The sequence below is a fragment of the Aquarana catesbeiana genome, linkage group LG04 (assembly GCF_042186555.1).
Source record: "Aquarana catesbeiana isolate 2022-GZ linkage group LG04, ASM4218655v1, whole genome shotgun sequence".
Lineage (NCBI taxonomy): Eukaryota > Metazoa > Chordata > Amphibia > Anura > Ranidae > Aquarana > Aquarana catesbeiana.
This window is the reverse complement of record NC_133327.1, coordinates 410,045,608-410,062,583: the sequence shown is the minus strand read 5'-3', so window position 1 is coordinate 410,062,583 and position 16,976 is coordinate 410,045,608. Positions and strand designations below refer to the sequence as shown.

Sequence of the window (16,976 nt, the reverse complement as noted above, 5' to 3'; positions counted from 1 at the left end):
TTAAACTGTCTGTTACCCCATCGTTTCATATTCCTGATATGTGCCAGCTGTACCATGTACTTGTATAAAAAAGTATCCTGTTCTGTTTGTATTGCCTCCTTTGTGTGAAATCCCTGGTGTTCCTGCTAGTCCCTCTGCTTTCCTATTAAAAACCGACAACAATAGACAGGAGAGCACACCGTGGTCAGTTCTCAAGCTGTGCTGGGAACTCAGTGTGCTCTCATCCAATAATCAAACTTCTACTGACAAGCCCCCCCCCCCCGCACAGCCAATAATTGGCAAGCTCAGTGTGCTGCTGCTTCTCCTCCCCCAGCTTTTATGCAACTGAGAACAGAGGGAATGCCATCACTTATCAAAAATGGGGGTGGGAAAAGATATTTATAAAGTTTTATTTTTGTTATATCTGTATATACCCACGTTTTGCCTTTCATTTCTATTTTAAACTGGGTTGTTATACAAGTAGAGCGTTAAGAATCACTTTAAGTATTCTGTTGATGGGCAAATGGAAGCCCTCTTAAAGACTTTCTAAGACCTTGCAGGTACTGCAGCTGTTGCTATGTCCATTTGCCAGACTATTGCTTATTAGATATGGCATATAAATAGACAAATGTGAACCTGTCTTTAAACAGTTACAGCTGATGCCCTCAGTATTGTTTTTTGTGTTAAGGCTCTATTGAATATACTTTATCAAGCCTCTCGAATGTCCTTTATCTCTGTGCACATGCGCAGGATTTTGTTGTTGAAAGCTTGCCCTGCCAAACCTGCTTGCAAATAGTATCTTCAAAGAATGCTTTTTTTACGGTGAAGGCCTGTTTGAAGCATCCCTAGATACCTTTTATCAAGAAAATCTCAGGGGGAAAGATACTTACCCTGCAAGACTAAAGGCTGGTACACACAGACCAAATATCCTCCTGTTCAACAGAAACCGGTTGACATTTGGCCAGTATGTTCAGCAGGCCTAACCACCAGCTTCTGTCGAATGGGCATGCTGGAAAACCAACAGCCGACTGGCATCCAAAATCTGTGCGCGCGGGGGGGTTATGCATTCCCCCTGTCAAAACGCAATAGCACAACAGTGGGGGAGATTGCCATACTAAAACATGTAATGTTAGTACAGCAATCCTGTCCAGATTTTGGCTGAACGAAAAAAAACTTAGTGTGTACCCCACATAAGGCTGGCCATAAACGAGTAATTTTGTTTTTTCTTCGCTCAACCAGTGGGTTGAATGAAATAAAAAAAAAAGACCCAATTCCTCCAGCCACACATTTTGAGGTGGATGGGGTAATCCTCTCTGCTAGCTATTGTATTCTGACAGCAGGGTGACTTCCCTGCTGTCAGAATACACTGATCAGCCCTGCAAGCAGCACTGATCGAGTGACAAAAATCCGACAGGGCGGTTGTACAGAAGTTGAATGGTAGATCCAACCACCCTGTCCTTGGTCCTTGGATCGAAATTGGGCCAGTCCCCGCTGAACCGGACAAATTTTAATCCATGTATAGACGACTTAACTCTTACTCCTACGGCTACTACTACTATTTCTACAAAATAATTATTTTCACTGTCCCCACGTGTCTACTTCTGAAAGGATTATCACCTCCTTCTTTCAAAAGCTATTGACTCCGAAGTCTGCCAAGCCTACCCAGAAGCCCTCCTTGGAAGGAAGAGGCCTCCCCATTCCTTGGAGTGGTGGGGTATCTGTTAGCGTCGGCATCCGTTTTGGATCCAGGCCGTCTGGACCCAGAGATCATATTGTGTCATTTCAAAGGGGTACAAGATAGAAACTTTATCTTTGCCCCCTCCTCCCTTTTTGCTTTCCAATCTGCCAGCTTCAGAACAAAAGAAGGCAGATTTAATGACTGTCTTCATGAACTTCAGGCACAGTGGTTGTATCGGTTCCTTTAGAAGAATTTCAAACTTCTCTTCAAACCTTTTCACAATCCCAAAACCAAATATAAGCATCTGCCTCATACTAGACTCTAAACAGATTTATTTTTATGCCAAATATCTGAATAAAAGCAACAAGATCTGTTGTTACTTCTCTCATACAATAGATAAGATGCTTATTTACACGTTTCTATCTTATTTTATTATTTATTTTCTTATTTTTTCTATATTTTTCTTGTGAAAAAATGCTGATCACGGGTGCTGCAACTTAAAAAACCTTGAACATGAGGTTTACACAGTATGAAAGAAAATTTAGTGCGCTACCCAAATTAAACAAAATTAATACATTGAATATATGGATAGCCCCCTCTCCCAGTCGATGCCCGTTGAGGAGAAACGCAGCGTTGGGCGGAGCCAGAGGACCTGACGTCACCACTTTCTCAGCTGATCGGCTTCGGCCACGGCTGTGTTTTTTAGTTGCAACTGTGTTTGCCCTGCCAATGCTTTGGATGTCAGTGGTCCGTTTTATGGATTAAAAGTATTTTTAATCTACTGCACAATGAAGCGCCTCTTCTTCTCTCAAACATCTTATCCCATGCTATGAGTGTTCTTGCCGGAGTAGTGAACAGTGGAGCTTGTTCCTGATTGCCGCCCCAGGAGTTTGAACCATCTGACGTGGAGGGAATCCCATCTTTGCTTAGGATCACCTGTTCCTGACATAGGAGAGAATCTGTTCAAGCTCGCACGATCTCTGTAATAGGGGTCCAGCACTTCTGGTAAGCAGCCCCCCTTCTCTATGTCTCTACACTGCCTATGAAAATATCGTGAAGATCTATTGAAGACAACATCGTTTATATTGAGGAGTTGCACCTCCTATATGGACTATATATTTTTACTTGCGTATATTCAATGTATTAATTTTGTTTAATTTGGGTAGCGCACTTAATTTTCTTTCAAAACACTACCTCTCAGTTTGCTGCAGCATGAGGGTTCTGGGCTTGAGGTAGCCTCCTTTGCCCACTTTCACTCCAGACCTTTTCAATACATACAAAACATACTCCTGATGTGGAGCAAGAAAATCCAGTCTTTGGATTAACTAATGCTTCCATCCAGCCAAAGTTCTCCCTAACATGGGGGATCTCCAAACCAGCCCTTGAATTGGAAAATCTTGCCTTCGCACGCCTTGAAAGTTGATGACAATGGGTGCCAGCTACTGTATATAGGCTGGGGTGGCGTTTACAACTCTCTGACTTTCCAGGGGGACCTGGTCCTCTCAGGCTCTCAGGAGTCAAGACGTCCCACCAACATTCTGGAATTGGGGACGATTAGATTGTTTCTCCAACACTGGACCTCTCTTCAGCAAAGCACCCCAGTCAGAGTACAGTCAGATGAAGCCACAGCCAGACCATTCCACAGCAGTTACCTACAAGGGGACACTGGAAGTCAGGATGCCCTAAAAGAAACAAGTCTGATACTCTCCTGGGCAAAAACTTGCATTCCCACTCTCTTGGCCATCCACTCTGGACAATTGGCAGGTAGACTTGCTAAGCTATAAAATACTTTGCACCCGGAGATCTTTCAAAATCTCTCACAGGTGGGAAGAAGCAGATGTAGACATCCTGGCCTCCAGGTTCAACACAATACTAAATAGGCCTGAAACAAATACAAGGGATCCTCTGGTCTTTGCACTGAATGTTCAGGAGATTCCTTGGGCTCAATTCAAGCTGGTCTATGCCTTCCCTCCGATTCCAGCATAAATGTGCTGCTTTTAAACAGCACTGCCAGTGTCCAAATTTTGTTCAAGGTAGCAGTGTATAACTCAGTTGTGTCAGTAAAAATACTGATCCTGTGTCCCTTAACCACTTCCTGTCCTTGGGCCGTTTATAAACGACCTTAGGAGCAACTGGTATATTTTAAAGTGTGCTGCTTTTCTGCTGCTTGAGTAATTTTACAGGGCTCAGAAGACTGCACCCTCAGCTGTTCCTGGGCTGTTTTGTTCCACTGGGGGGCCTGGAACTGCTTTAAGCTGTCGAGCTGGCTGCCCACCAAGGAGATGGCGCAAACATCCTCTGTGATGAATAAAGTTGGAAGCAACAAAGATTTTGTCACTCTCATTTTCAGTGTTGTGTTCCCATCTCTCTGTTTGGCTTCCTTGGAGGGCAAAGGAGGGATCAGGGGTCCAATAGACCCCAGATCTCTCCATAAAGAGTATCTGTAATTGCCCTAGCTTTCACAAGGAGTGTGGTTAACCCCTTTTTTAATAGCTATAAAGTTGAATAAAAAAACAGTGTGAACAAAAAAAAAAGCTTTATGGACTTGTTTACACTTGCTTGAAAGAGGAAGTAAACCCTGATGGGTTTTACTTCCTCTTTTGCTCGCTGCAAAGCCTGCAAATGAAAAGCATAATGGGCTAGTATGCTTTCTGTGGTTACGATGGGGGATTTCAATGCTGTCCTAGATGCGGCGCTGGACTCTTCCAACCCGAACAGAGGGTAGCCTGCTGAATTGATTAGCTGGGTGTCCGTGGCAGGTTTTACGGAACTGTGGTGATGGAAGAATCCGACCGACAGATGTTTTTCCCATAGATCCTTGGCCAGGATTGATTTGGCCTTCGCGAATGAGCTTCTCCTACCATTTGTGACAGATGTCCCATACTTGGCTGGGGGACTGACAGACCATTACCCTCTTTCTCTCACCCTGACCTTGATGTCGAGGGCGAGAAGGGGGGGGGGTGGAGTCTCTCCCCTGCATGGTTGCAGCATGAGCAAGTCGCTCCCCAGCTAGAGGAATTAATAAAGATGTACTGGTCATCCAATGCTGATACAGCGGATCTTCTGGTAGTGTGGGATGCCTTTAAGGCAGTTACTAGGGGGGAATGTATTTCAGCTATTAAGACAGCTCGAATACAGGATAATGAGGAGAACAAGAGCCTGCAGCGGCGGGAGAGGGAGTGTGTGGAGGCTCATGTGGGATCCCCTACAGGGACCTCGTATGGATCTCTGTTACAGGTGCGCCGTTCTTTGTCCCTACACATTACAGGTCAGACCCACTCTGAGATGAGGAGGGCTCATACAGTGTTTTTCGGAGGGAAATAAGAATGGGAAGCTTTTGGCGATGCTGGTTGCGGATTATCACCCGATCACTAACATACCGGTCATAAGGGACCGGGGGGGGGGACCTTGGTTAGTGACCCCCTGCTTGTCATGCAAGAGTTTGTCAATTTCTATTCTTCCCTCTACTCCCCCATTCCAGCTTATAACCAATTAGCCTTAGACTCCCTCTTAAGTGATCTGCCAATCCCAAAGCTGTCGGATAATGACATCAATATTTTAGACACTCAAATTACGGTCAAAGAAATACAGCAGGCGATCTTTGCTTTTCCTCCGCACAAGGCCCCTGGACCGGATGGCCTCTCTGCCGATTTTTGTAAGGTAAACGTTGAGCTTTTAGCCCCTGGGATTAATCTGCTTTTGGAATATTGCCATGAACATGACATTTTGCCAGACTCCATGTTAGAGGCCTATATGGTTCTTTTACTAAAGCCAGGGAAGGATCCGATGGAATGTGCATCCTACCAGCCTATAGCCCTGTTGAACATGGACTTAAAGATTTTAAGTACTGGCACTTAGACTAGCTACTGTTATCCCCTCCATAGTCAATATTGATCAAACGGGTTTTATGCCGGGTAAGTCAACTGACACAAATCTACGGAGACTCTTCACCCACTTACAAATTCAGCCAGAAATTGCCAAAACTAGAATAGTAGACTCCATAGACTTTGAGAAAGCCTTTGACTCAGTGGATTGGCTGTACATGCTCAAGGTATTGGAGGTCATGGGGTTGGGGCCACAGTTCAGGAAATGGATTGCCATGTTATATAGATGTCGGAGAGTAGCAGTTCGGTTGGGCTCCTCTATCTCCAACTTCTTTGAGGTGGGAAGGGGAACTAGGCAGGGATGTCCGCTATCCCCCTTCCTGTTTGCCCTCGCCCTGAAACCCCTGGCGGTAGCACTTAGGTCATCGAGGATGATACAATCCATCAGGATAGGAATGATAGATGAATCTCTGGCACTGTATGCTGATGATATGTTACTATTTCTTCGTGACCCTGGAGACTCATTGAAAACAGCTTTGGGGATTATTGATCACTTTGCCAAATTTTCAGGGCTGAAAGTAAACTGGAATAAATCTTCTATTCTACCCCTAGACACTCAAGCCAAAGACAAGGCTAACTGAGCTTGCCGCTACAGTGGGTCACGTCCCTCAAATATCTAGTAGTTAAGATCACAGCTAATATACAGGATTACATGCCCCTAAATCTATTACCATTGATAGCACTGCTAAAGCAAAAGGTTCAGGCACGGACAAAACTGCCACTGTCCCTAATAGGCAGGATCAGTTTGCTGAAAATTAAATTTTTCCCAGTAATCCTCTATTTCCTGAGACATGCACCTGTATGGGTCCCAAAATCATTTTTTAAAAAGATTGATAGCATCATTTCATCTTTTCTGTGGGCTCCCAAACCCCCAAGAATAGGCATTAAAATATTGCAGGAACCCGGTGATCAGGGGGGACTGGCACTGCCAGACTGGCAGAAGTATTATCTAGAGGGTTAAATGGTTTTTGCTCGTAGGTGGTTGCTGGCGGAGGATGGGGATGCGGCGGCGGTATTGGAGGTGGCCCATCTGGGGTCATATGAAAGTCTCAGATTTGCTCTGTTTAGGGGATCTAGGTCTGACCTACCTTTTGAGAACAACAATGAAGGCCACAATCAAGGCATGGGAGACACAGTAAAATTGGCATGTCCTAGCTATGGGGGGGGGGGGGTTATCGCCATCGGCTCCCCTATGGATGAACCCAGCCCTACCCCAGTTCTGTAGTCTGCTGGATCCTATGCTGTGGGCAGTTAAGGGAGTGAAAATGCTGAGGGATATCACATGCTTTGGAGAGCTGTTGACCTTTCCCCAACTAAAATCAAGGCATGATCTTTGACAAGCCTTTCAGATGCAGTTTCGGGAGATGTAGGTAGAGTCTCTGCCCTTGGCTCTTGAAACTCTGTTGTCAAGTGAGGGGCTGGTCAAGCCCCTTTCGGTGTCATATAAAGAATTTTTCAAGACAACTCCACAGGTGGTCACCAGGTGCAGAGAGAGGTGGATGGCGGAGGTTCCTGATGCACAGGGGGAGGATTGGGATGACTTATGGACTCAACCATTTAAACATCTAGTGTCAGCCAGGGATAGGTTGATTTCAGTTTAAATTCTTGCACAGAAGTTACTACACCCCAGCTAGGCTGGCTAAGATCTTTCCTACGGCCTCAGCAGAGTGTTGGAGGTGCTCTCACTTGCCGGCAGACGCCGATCACATTTTCTGGAAATGCCAACATGTTCAGCAGTTCCGGTCGGATATCACCTCCTGTATATCGGAACTATTGTCGGTACTGATACCGATGACTCTAAGGGTCTGTCTACTAGGTCTTGTGAATGAAGTGGTGCCATCACGTGCTCTGTGGACTATGCTTAACATTCTGCTGTTCTATGGGAGGAAAGCTATTTTATTACATTGGAAAAATCCGGGGACACCGGGTGTAACCTTCTGGAAAGGACTAGTAAACGCCATGCTACTCTACTACAAAGCTACATACCAGGCTAGGGGCTGTATGAAAAAATTTGACAAGGTTTGGCAAACATGGTATAAATCCAGCAACATGGTAGGATAGGGAATAGTGTGTAACATGTGCCAATGACGTCCTGAGAAGACCATATTACCCAAAAGGAGGAGGGGCTGTATTTTTCTTTTTTTTTCCCCCTTTTTTGTCTCTATTTTTATTCAGGTTCTTTATTTTTATATTGTTTAATTTGTTTACTCTGGTAAACTAGGTGACCCATATATTACATACTAAATAAATTTGGGAATTGTCTCATGAAGTCATGAATATCAACATACCGGAGTTAACATTACCTACTGGAAGCTACAGGAAAACTGAAGGATCCTTATTAGATGAGCTGTGACTCAAGGTTGGGGAGGAGGGTTAGGGGGGAGGGAGGGGCTTTTGTGCTAGATAGTTGAACTATGTTAGTCGAGATGGATTGGGCCATGTTGGCCATGTGTGGATGGTGTCCGATTGACACGTCCAAATGTATGTTATATTTTTGCAAAAAAAACAAACAGAATTAAAAAAAAAAAAAAAAAAATTTGAAGCAAGCGCAAATGAGCCCTAAAGCACCTTCGTCCCCCTGTGCTTGTGCACAAGTGCAAACATGGGTATAGGTCCCGCATGCATATGTAAATGTTAATTGCACTCCACATGTGCTTGCCATGAGCGTCAGAGTGGGAGCAATAATTCTAGCGCCATAGTTCACATTTAACTCCAAACTGCTAAACCTGTAAAGGCTTTTAAAGCTTTGCCCATGGATAATTTTAGGTACCGACGTTTGTTGTCATTTTGCAAGAGTGTGCCATTTTTAATCTTGACATGTTTGGTATCTATTTACTCAATACTACATCAGCTTTTATACATGACCCAAAATTTAGTTTTATATTGTTTGTGTGGACTAAAATTCATTTAAGTGTCTCTTTTCCTAAAAATTTGCATTTGATAAATTGGCTGCTCAAATATTGTTTGACATAAAAAATTGCAACAGCCACCATTTTTATTCTCCAGGGCCTTTGCTTTCAAGTTAATAGATTTGGGGGTTTTAAGTAATCTTCTAGTAAAAATGCTGATTTTGGCATCTATGTGAGAAATGTCAAAATTGCCCTGGATGGCTTCAATTTAAGGAAACATTTTAAAGCAAGTCCAAATAGTTTTTTCTATTAACAAGTGAAATTTCTTTAACTTGCAGCAGTAAATTATAAACATCTAAAGCCTGACATTTCATTACTATGGAACAGTACTTGATTGTTGGTAAGAGCTGACTCTTTATTTTATAATAATTTAGGATCGAACTTTGCAACAGTTTTTTCTTTTAAAGCCAATGCTTGGTATTCTTTCTGTGCATCTTACCTACCTGATTGAAGGTTTTACTAATCGTATCCATGTTATCAATAGCTTATATGGATCAAAAGGTACCAATTTTGCAGAGGTTGATTCGGTGAGATAAGTTTTGAAAATCTGAAGCAGACATGAAGTATGATATCCCCCTATTATGAATCCAAAAGGAAAAATATTGTCATGTTGAAGTACTTTTCCTCTTGCCCTTTTTGTTTGGATGTTAGTGAAAGAGATGGGTTGAATGTTTCCCTTCTGCATATGTTCAATTCCTCCTCCCCTGTTTCCAGCTATGTTAGTGCTTGGGTGGGGTCTGGTTCATTAAGTTTCCCATTCAATCTCCAGTGGCTTTTCTTTTGCTAGTCCACTTGTATGAGAGCGGTGTTCTGCTGCCTTTACTCCAGAGTCAGACTTGTCTGCATGCTGGGAGCTGCAATCTGTTCAGATAGCCTGATGTGCTAGGTAAATATTTCTTCATTTCCATTAAGTACTCAGCAGTATGTCAAAGTTCACTGAAAGTTCTTTAAAGTTCCAATGTCTTTTAAGCCTAGGCTTTTGCTAAATATTAATAACTGATTTTACAAAATTATTTTTTGGAAAATGCCTGCTCTTCGATGTTTGCAATTCTTGTGATAGAAGTTTTGCTTGTTGTATAGATAAAGATACTGAGTCATAAGTAAAGTGTAATCCTAGTTATGGTCCAATACGGGTGGCATATTATACAGTATTAGTCACATATGTATCCTTTCTCTGAGAGTTTCAGTTCAGCAATAAAAGAAAATGCCAACAGGTTGTCTTTTTACATAGTCCTCAGGGCTGTAATTTCTAGATACTATGTGATTTGTTTGTAACCTTCAGAGATGACCTGATGATCTTAATGAGACTGAGTCTTTTCCTTCGTGCCTGGCATATTTTTGATGCTAGTCCCTGACTAAATCTTGGATTTCACTTCCATTAAAGCTGGCCATACGTGGCTCGAGATTTGTCAGGTTCAACAAGGACCATCTGAACTTCGATCCATGTATGGGCAGGCTGATTGTACCCGAGTCGATCCATCAATCATCTTGGATACATCTAGCCTGATTTTTTTTTTTTTTTTTTTTTTTTTTAACATGCGATTACTGCCAGGGGCTATAGCTGCTAGCTGTAATCACTGTGTCCTGCTGGCAGGGAAGGCCCCCCGTGCCCCCCCCCCCCCCCAGCCAGCAGAACACCATAGTGCTGTGAGAGCCATTCCTCTATAAACACTGACCGTGATGGGAGAATCGAGTGATGTTTGTAGGGGAGGGATACAAAATCGAATAATCTATGGGCTGCTTAACACTTGACTTTTGTATTCAGTAAAGATCATCCAACTAAACAATCCATCTAACATTTTGTAGCTTTGCAATTTACTGCTTAACCAATTCTTTTTTTTTTTTTTTTTTTTTTTTTTTGATTGCCTGGTGACCTTTTTAATCATGTGTTGATGGCAAAACAACATGAAATCTGTTCTTCTTAAGAATCGTTGCAAAAAATTAAATGCAGCTAATATATTTAGAGGTTACAGAAGCCAAGTGACAAATCACGTTTAAAACCCTAGTGGATCTGACTTTGCCGTTATTTAAGTACCAAGGGTTGTTTTTTTTTTTTTTTTTTTTAGTGGAATATTATGGTTACGACAGTGTATTGCTGAATGTTGCTTTTTTTGAAGAGGTTAATGATTGGGTTCTCTTTTCATTCAAAATGTAGTACGTCTTATGAAGCTGCTTCCAGATATACAGAATATCAATGTATTGATCACAGCTTGTTTTTGCTTTTTGACAAAGATATATCATTTATAAAATCACTGATTTGTAAGAAAAAGTTGCCTCACAATACTCTACTAAGGTGATGTTTTTAGTAGAGTAGTAGTGTTGTGAAAGGTATGTTAGAAGTTTGACAAATTTTGTAGTGCTAACATGCACCCTTCTTTATTTCACTACCTTCTAATATTTGTGTTTTATATGCATTGTAAATTACGAGTCTGTATTTTAAATACATTTAGAGGTCCTGTATGAAAGTTCAAGTAAAACCCCTGAATGAGCCAATTCTCCTTACCTGTACTTCACATGCTTCTTTTCAAAGACACTACAGCTCAGAGTGGGTGGCTTTCAGCAACAGATGCAGTGCTGTCCATTAAGAAAGCAGTGGACATGGCTGGTTGTTTATGCTTAGGTGCTGATAGTCAGACTTCAGGGTGTTGAATCTGCAGTGATGATGGCAATAGCCACACCCCCGTAACATTTTGCCATCCCACTGTAGTGAAATCTGGCACAGCCTACATGAATAACACATGTACTGCGTTGGTTAACTGCTTGTTTTTGTCTAGGGGATCTCAGAGCGGAGATATGCTCCGCCGATCCTCCAAGCGCAAGACCGGCTGGTGCTGTCAGGTGCTCCCTCCTGGTGCTGTCGGCTCCTCCCTCCTTCGGGTACCTCCTGTAGCAAGCCAGGGACTGAGGAGGCATCCATGCAGGGCCGTCTTTAACGCAGGGCAAAAGGGGCAGCTGCCCAGGGCCCAGTTATTGTTGCGGGGCCCGAAGCAGCAGCCCCTTGAGCCCGTGCCAGTGGTGCCATAGATCTAACATTCTGCCTGCCACAGTGACGCTGCTGAAGTCCCGCCTCCTGGCTCCTGCTGCTGCTGACAATAGTGGTTAGTTGCTAGGACCGCCAGGCGTCTAGCAACAAACCACGTGGCTAATCTGACTCCTACCCCCGCATTCAGCGGAGATCGGAACTTTCTCCTGCAGTCCTGGCTTCTGCCACACCTCCAGGCTCCCCCTGCAGCTGTCAGTGGTGGTTGGTTGCTAGGTCACGACCACTCAGCATATAGCAACCAACCACATGGTTTGTCTGACTCCGCCCCCGCCCAACGTGTTCAATGGATGAGCACGGGATTTGATGTAAGGAGGGGGCTCTCTGGGGACCCTGATGTAAGGAGGGGGCTCTCTGGGGACCCTGATGTAAGGAGGGGGCTCTCTGGGGACCCTGATGTAAGGAGGGGGCTCTCTGGGGACCCTGATGTAAGGAGGTGGGCTCTCTGGGGGACCCTGATGTAAGGAGGGGGGCTCTCTGGGGGACCCTGATGTAAGGAGGGGGGCTCTCTGGGGGACCCTGATGTAAGGAGGCGGGCTCTCTGGGGGACCCTGATGTAAGGAGGCGGGCTCTCTGGGGGACCCTGATGTAAGGAGGCGGGCTCTCTGGGGGACCCTGATGTAAGGAGGCGGGCTCTCTGGGGGACCCTGATGTAAGGAGGCGGGCTCTCTGAGGACCCCAAAGTAAGGAGTGGGCACTGGGAACCTCGATATATAGAGAGGATAGCTCTGGGAATCCTGATTTAAGTTTGGGGGCTCTGGGGACCTTAATACAAGAAAGGTGACTCTGGGACCATGATTTCAGATGGGGGGGACTCTGATGTAAGGAGGGGGGGGGTTCTGCACTGCCACTGATCCCATCCCCCACCAGCACTGTAACTCATCCCATCGCCCCAGCACTACCACTAATCCCCCCCCCCCCCGCCTATTGCCATTGATCACACACCCCCTCCGCCCCACAACTCCAAAAGCCAATGAGGGAGCAGTCATGATGTGCAGCAGTCTCTAGCAACCAATCAGGGAGCGTAAGTGGGGAGCGAAATTGCATGGTGGGGGCCCAAAAAAAATGTTTGCTCAGGGTCGAATCAATTCTAAAGACGGCCCTGCATCCATGCATATGCTCCCTTGAGTCCCGAGCCAGGCTGTGTGTCCATAAATGCACATAGCGCCAGTAAGCTACACTACTGCTTCTTCCTCACAGGAGTCTAACATAAAGACCAGTTTTCCTTTGATTAAAAGAAAACAAAAATCAGGAGGTTACCATTAATAGCTGCTACCAAATGGAGGCACAATTTGTCCTGAATAAAACAGGGAATAATTTAGCTGGTAACTCTACATAGCTGCAACGATATGTACAGTTTTCCCTTTTCATCTTTCAGGACAGCCACTATGAGAGATAGGCTCCTCCTCTTCCCTAGGAAACCCTGCACCAGCCCATAAATTCTTACTTCCCCTTTGCCAGACCTCAGTTATTAGTGTTTCCTCCGGTGGGGAGACACTGTGCATTGAACCAGGCCAATCAGTTAGGGAGACTGTGGCCATGAAAACCCTCTAAGGGAAGCAGGGGCTTCCAGGGAACAAAGGTGTGGTACATACCCGCCATCGAAAGCCACCCCATCCTCGTCCATTGCGGCAGCAGGATGCAGGGGACCCCTGTCGCATCCACAGGGCCGCAGCAGGGAGGAAGCTCAGCTCTCCCTGTAAACAGTATAGGCCGCATGTTTTGGAACCAGTGAGCTGGACGACGGGTGACGTCATTTCTGGCGGAGGGCGCACGCTTCCTTTTGACCCGCGACCTCCGGTTCCAGGTTGTGGAGCTGATAGGGGGCCGGGCACAGGCTGGAGAAGAGTCGGGAACACGCACAGGCAGCTTGAGACTCTGTAGCAAGCAACCACCTGCAGTCATGTTGGAAGCCGATGCCCAGACGACGCACATTGACACTACCTCCAGCCTTCCTAAGGTAAGAACACCCTGGGGAAGGGTCCTATCTATCTAGGATTGCCCCTCCATGTATGGTTCCTATCTATGGGGGGGGCAGACCCTCTGGGTGGTCGGGGGAGGAGGCTCAGATCCCCACAGGCTAGTGCACTCCCAGGGTTTCTTCATTTTTTGGGTACATGTATTTCAGAAAGCTACTGAAAAGTCAGTCAACGCATAGCTCTAAAAGGAAGTGTGCCTCCTGTAGAGACAGAATCATGGACAAAAGCTTTGTGTAAAGACTGCATAGACACCCTGGTTAAGGAAAGGGAAGAGGAACAACAACCAGGATTAGCAGGCTCTGTAAAGGAGCTCTCGTCCACCTTTTCATCATTTAAATCTTTTTGAAAAGTTTCAACTCCCCGCTAATCCCGCTCTCCAGGATACAACCCCGCTGCAGGCTCAGAGCTCTGCACCTGCCAAACCTGCTACTACAGTTATGGCAGAGGAAGTTTTAGGCCCTTCCGAGGTGGAGCATAGGCAACCAGACAGTGCCACCTCTGACTCCCAGAAGGTATCAGAGGGAGAGGACCAGGACAGGGAGTTCAGGAAACCCTCTTGATATAAACTGTTATTGGGTGAGGTAGAGGACCTCCTTAGGTCAATTTACACAACCCTCGGTATTCAGGCGGACAAGAAACCCACTGACACTCCATGATCTAATGTACAAAGGCTTGGGGGAACAAAAGAGAAAAGTCTTCCCAGTACATGAGGTACTGGTTGAAACAGTTAAAAAGGATTGGCAGGATCCCGAAAGGAAACCCTTTTTCTCTAGGTCCCTAAAGAGAAGGTTCCCATTTTCAGAGGATCCCGCGTCCATTTGGAATAAGAGTCTCAAACTAGACACTGCCTTCTCCCAGGTCTCCAGACATACTGATCTGGGTGGTGATGGGATGATGGGGGGCTTTGGCGGATGTCATGGACAAAAGGATAGACTCCCCTCCTTTAAAAAGACGGACTCAACAATGGGTAATTTGAAGCCAGAAATGGCTGTCAGTTGTGGCCCGCAACTTAGAACATTGGCTCTCCCAGATTCAAGAGCACATTGAAGCAGGTACTGCCAAGGAAACTATTATATCTTCCTTCCCCACGATTCTGCGAGGAATCGCATACATAGCGGATGCCTCGGCAGAGTCTGTCCGCATGTCGGCCAGATCAGCGGACCTGGCCAACTCTGCCAGAAGAGCCCTCTGGCTGAACACTTGGCCTGGCGACAGTGCCTCCAAGGTCAAGTTGTGTGGGATACCATTGACGGGAGACCTTCTCTTTGGCCAGGGTTTAGATACAGTCTTAGACCGTACGGCAGACAGAAAAAAGTCCTTCCCACTTAAGCGGAAATCCCCAGAACAAACAAAGAAGCCGTTTCCCTCGCAAAAATGTAGGGAGGCCCCAAAACCGGAAGGGCAAAAGAAAACTTGTGGCCAAAGTGGCTAGGGCAGTGGAGGGGTGATTTTTCGCTCTCCCGAGCAGCCCCGTAAAAACCAATGACCCTTCAAGCACGGTGGGAGGAAGACTGGGGGCCTTCCTCCCTCAGTGGGAGACTATCTTCCCCCAACCAGTTCATCCTGGGGGTCATAAGAAGGGGGTACCTCCTGGAGGTCACAAGACCTCCCCCGCGAAGATTCCTTGTCACGCATCTACCCAGGTGCACAGCAAAGGCCGAGGCTCTGTTAGAAACTCTAAGCGATCTACAAGATCAAAATTTGCAGAGTACCAAAGGTGGAGGGAAGGAGAGGGATTCTATTCACACATTTGTGGTGAAAAAACCCTTGGGAAAATTCAGATTAATTCTGAATTTAAAACCCCTGAACCGTTCTTTTATTTATAAGAGATTCTGTATGGAGTCAATCTTTACGGTCAGAGCCCTGTTACCCCACAATTGCTTAATGGTTTTGCTGGACCTCAGGGACGCTTGCCTACATGTCCCTATCACAGAAACCTCTCAGAGGTTTCTCTGGCTAGCAGTAGACTTGGAGGGAGTAACGGTGCATATACAATTTCAAGCACTGCCTTTCGGGCCATCCTTCTCGCCCCGCATATTTACAAAGGTCTTGGCAGAGGCCATGGCTTTTCTACAACTCCAGGGAGTGTCAATAATAGCATACCTGGACGACCTGCTCCTATTTGCAGCGTCTCCAGAGCAGCTAGCCAAAGATCTAGAACTAACAAAAGGGGTCTTGACAAGCCTAGGGTGGCTGCTGAACTTGGAAAAGTCCAGCCTGATTCCCTCACAACGTATTACGTACCTAGGATACCTGCTGGACTCAACGCTGTTGAGTTTTTCTCCTGATGGAGAAAGTACTGAAACTGAACAGAGCAGTAGCCTCTCTCCAGGGCAACCAACATTTCTTCATAAGGTCTGTAATGTCAACGTTGGGTCTGCTAACCTCTCCCCTCCCAGCAGTGCAGTGGGCAGGACTACACTTTCGTCCCCTGCAGACCTTCGTCCTAAGGGTGTGGGATCACAGTCAAAAAGATCTAGACACCTTAGTACACGTTCCACATCAGGTAAAGAGATCACTCTGGTGGTGGAGGAAGGTAGCGAACCTGTTGCAAGGACATCTGTGGCTCATCCCAGTTTCTCGGGTGGTAACCACAGATGCAAGCGGCAAGGGCTGGGGGGCACATCTGGGATCCCTTCTAGCACAGGGCACGTAAGTAAGAAGATCGTCCAGTTGGAAAGAGCTGAAGGCAGTCGGGCTAGCCCTCAGGTTTTTCAAAAAGGAACTCCAGGGCCACCACATTCAGGTGCGGTCGGACAACTCGTCTGCTGTTGCCTACGTAAATGAGCAGGGCGGCACGAGAAGCGGAGTCCTGTTGGCCCTAACAGACATTCTCTCACTCAGCAATTTTCCTGAGAGGGGAAAGGAACGTGATAGCAGACTTTCTCAGCCAAAAGAAGCTGAGGGAGGGCGACTGGGTCCTCAACCAGGAGGTCTTCAATCTCATATCAGAAAGATGGGGATCTTCGGAGGTGGAACTCTTTGCGTCAAAAGACAACGTGAAAGCCCTCCGTTTTTTTCTCCCTAAACGGAGGGGAGGGAGCACTGGGGGTGGATGCGTTGACCCAGAACTGGCATTTCAAAACATGCTATGCCTTACCACCTCCGGTATTGTTGCCGGCCGTTCTGAGGAAGTTTCAAATAGAGAACACGTCTCTGATTCTAGTAGCACCACATTGGCCCAAGAGGGCATGGTTCTCAATTCTCAAGCAACTAGCAGTAGAACCTCCCCTATTCCTATCACCTCGGGAGGATCTCCTCTCACAGGACCCAGTCCTCTGTCCACAAGTACACCAGTGGAAGCTAGCAGCCTGGCTACTGAGGAGGGTATATTAAAATGCAAGGGATTTTCAGAGAGATTAATCTCCACCCTCCTCAATAGGAGGAAAAAGGAGACGCTCTGGATTTATAAAAAAAGTCTGGCTCCATTTTAACAAGTTTTTTTCCCCAGGTGGGACCTATCTTTTAGTCTTGCAGAACGAGAGCCCCCTTTGAACCTTTAGAAGG

At 45.9% G+C, this 16,976-nt stretch overlaps 1 protein-coding gene across 19 annotated transcripts in view; it reads left to right on the top strand.

The window, feature by feature from the left end:
• Nucleotides 1–16,976, top strand: part of EPB41L2 (erythrocyte membrane protein band 4.1 like 2) — a 365,575-nt gene that overhangs the window by 112,077 nt on the left and 236,522 nt on the right. The window contains exon 1 of one of the 19 annotated variants that reach the window (XM_073627265.1): nt 9,186–9,336. The exons of the other annotated variants lie outside the window; for them this stretch is intronic. The gene's annotated coding sequence lies outside the window, so the exon portion shown is untranslated. Of the gene's footprint in view, nt 1–9,185; nt 9,337–16,976 lie in introns of those variants that run through there. 19 annotated transcript variants of the gene reach the window in all.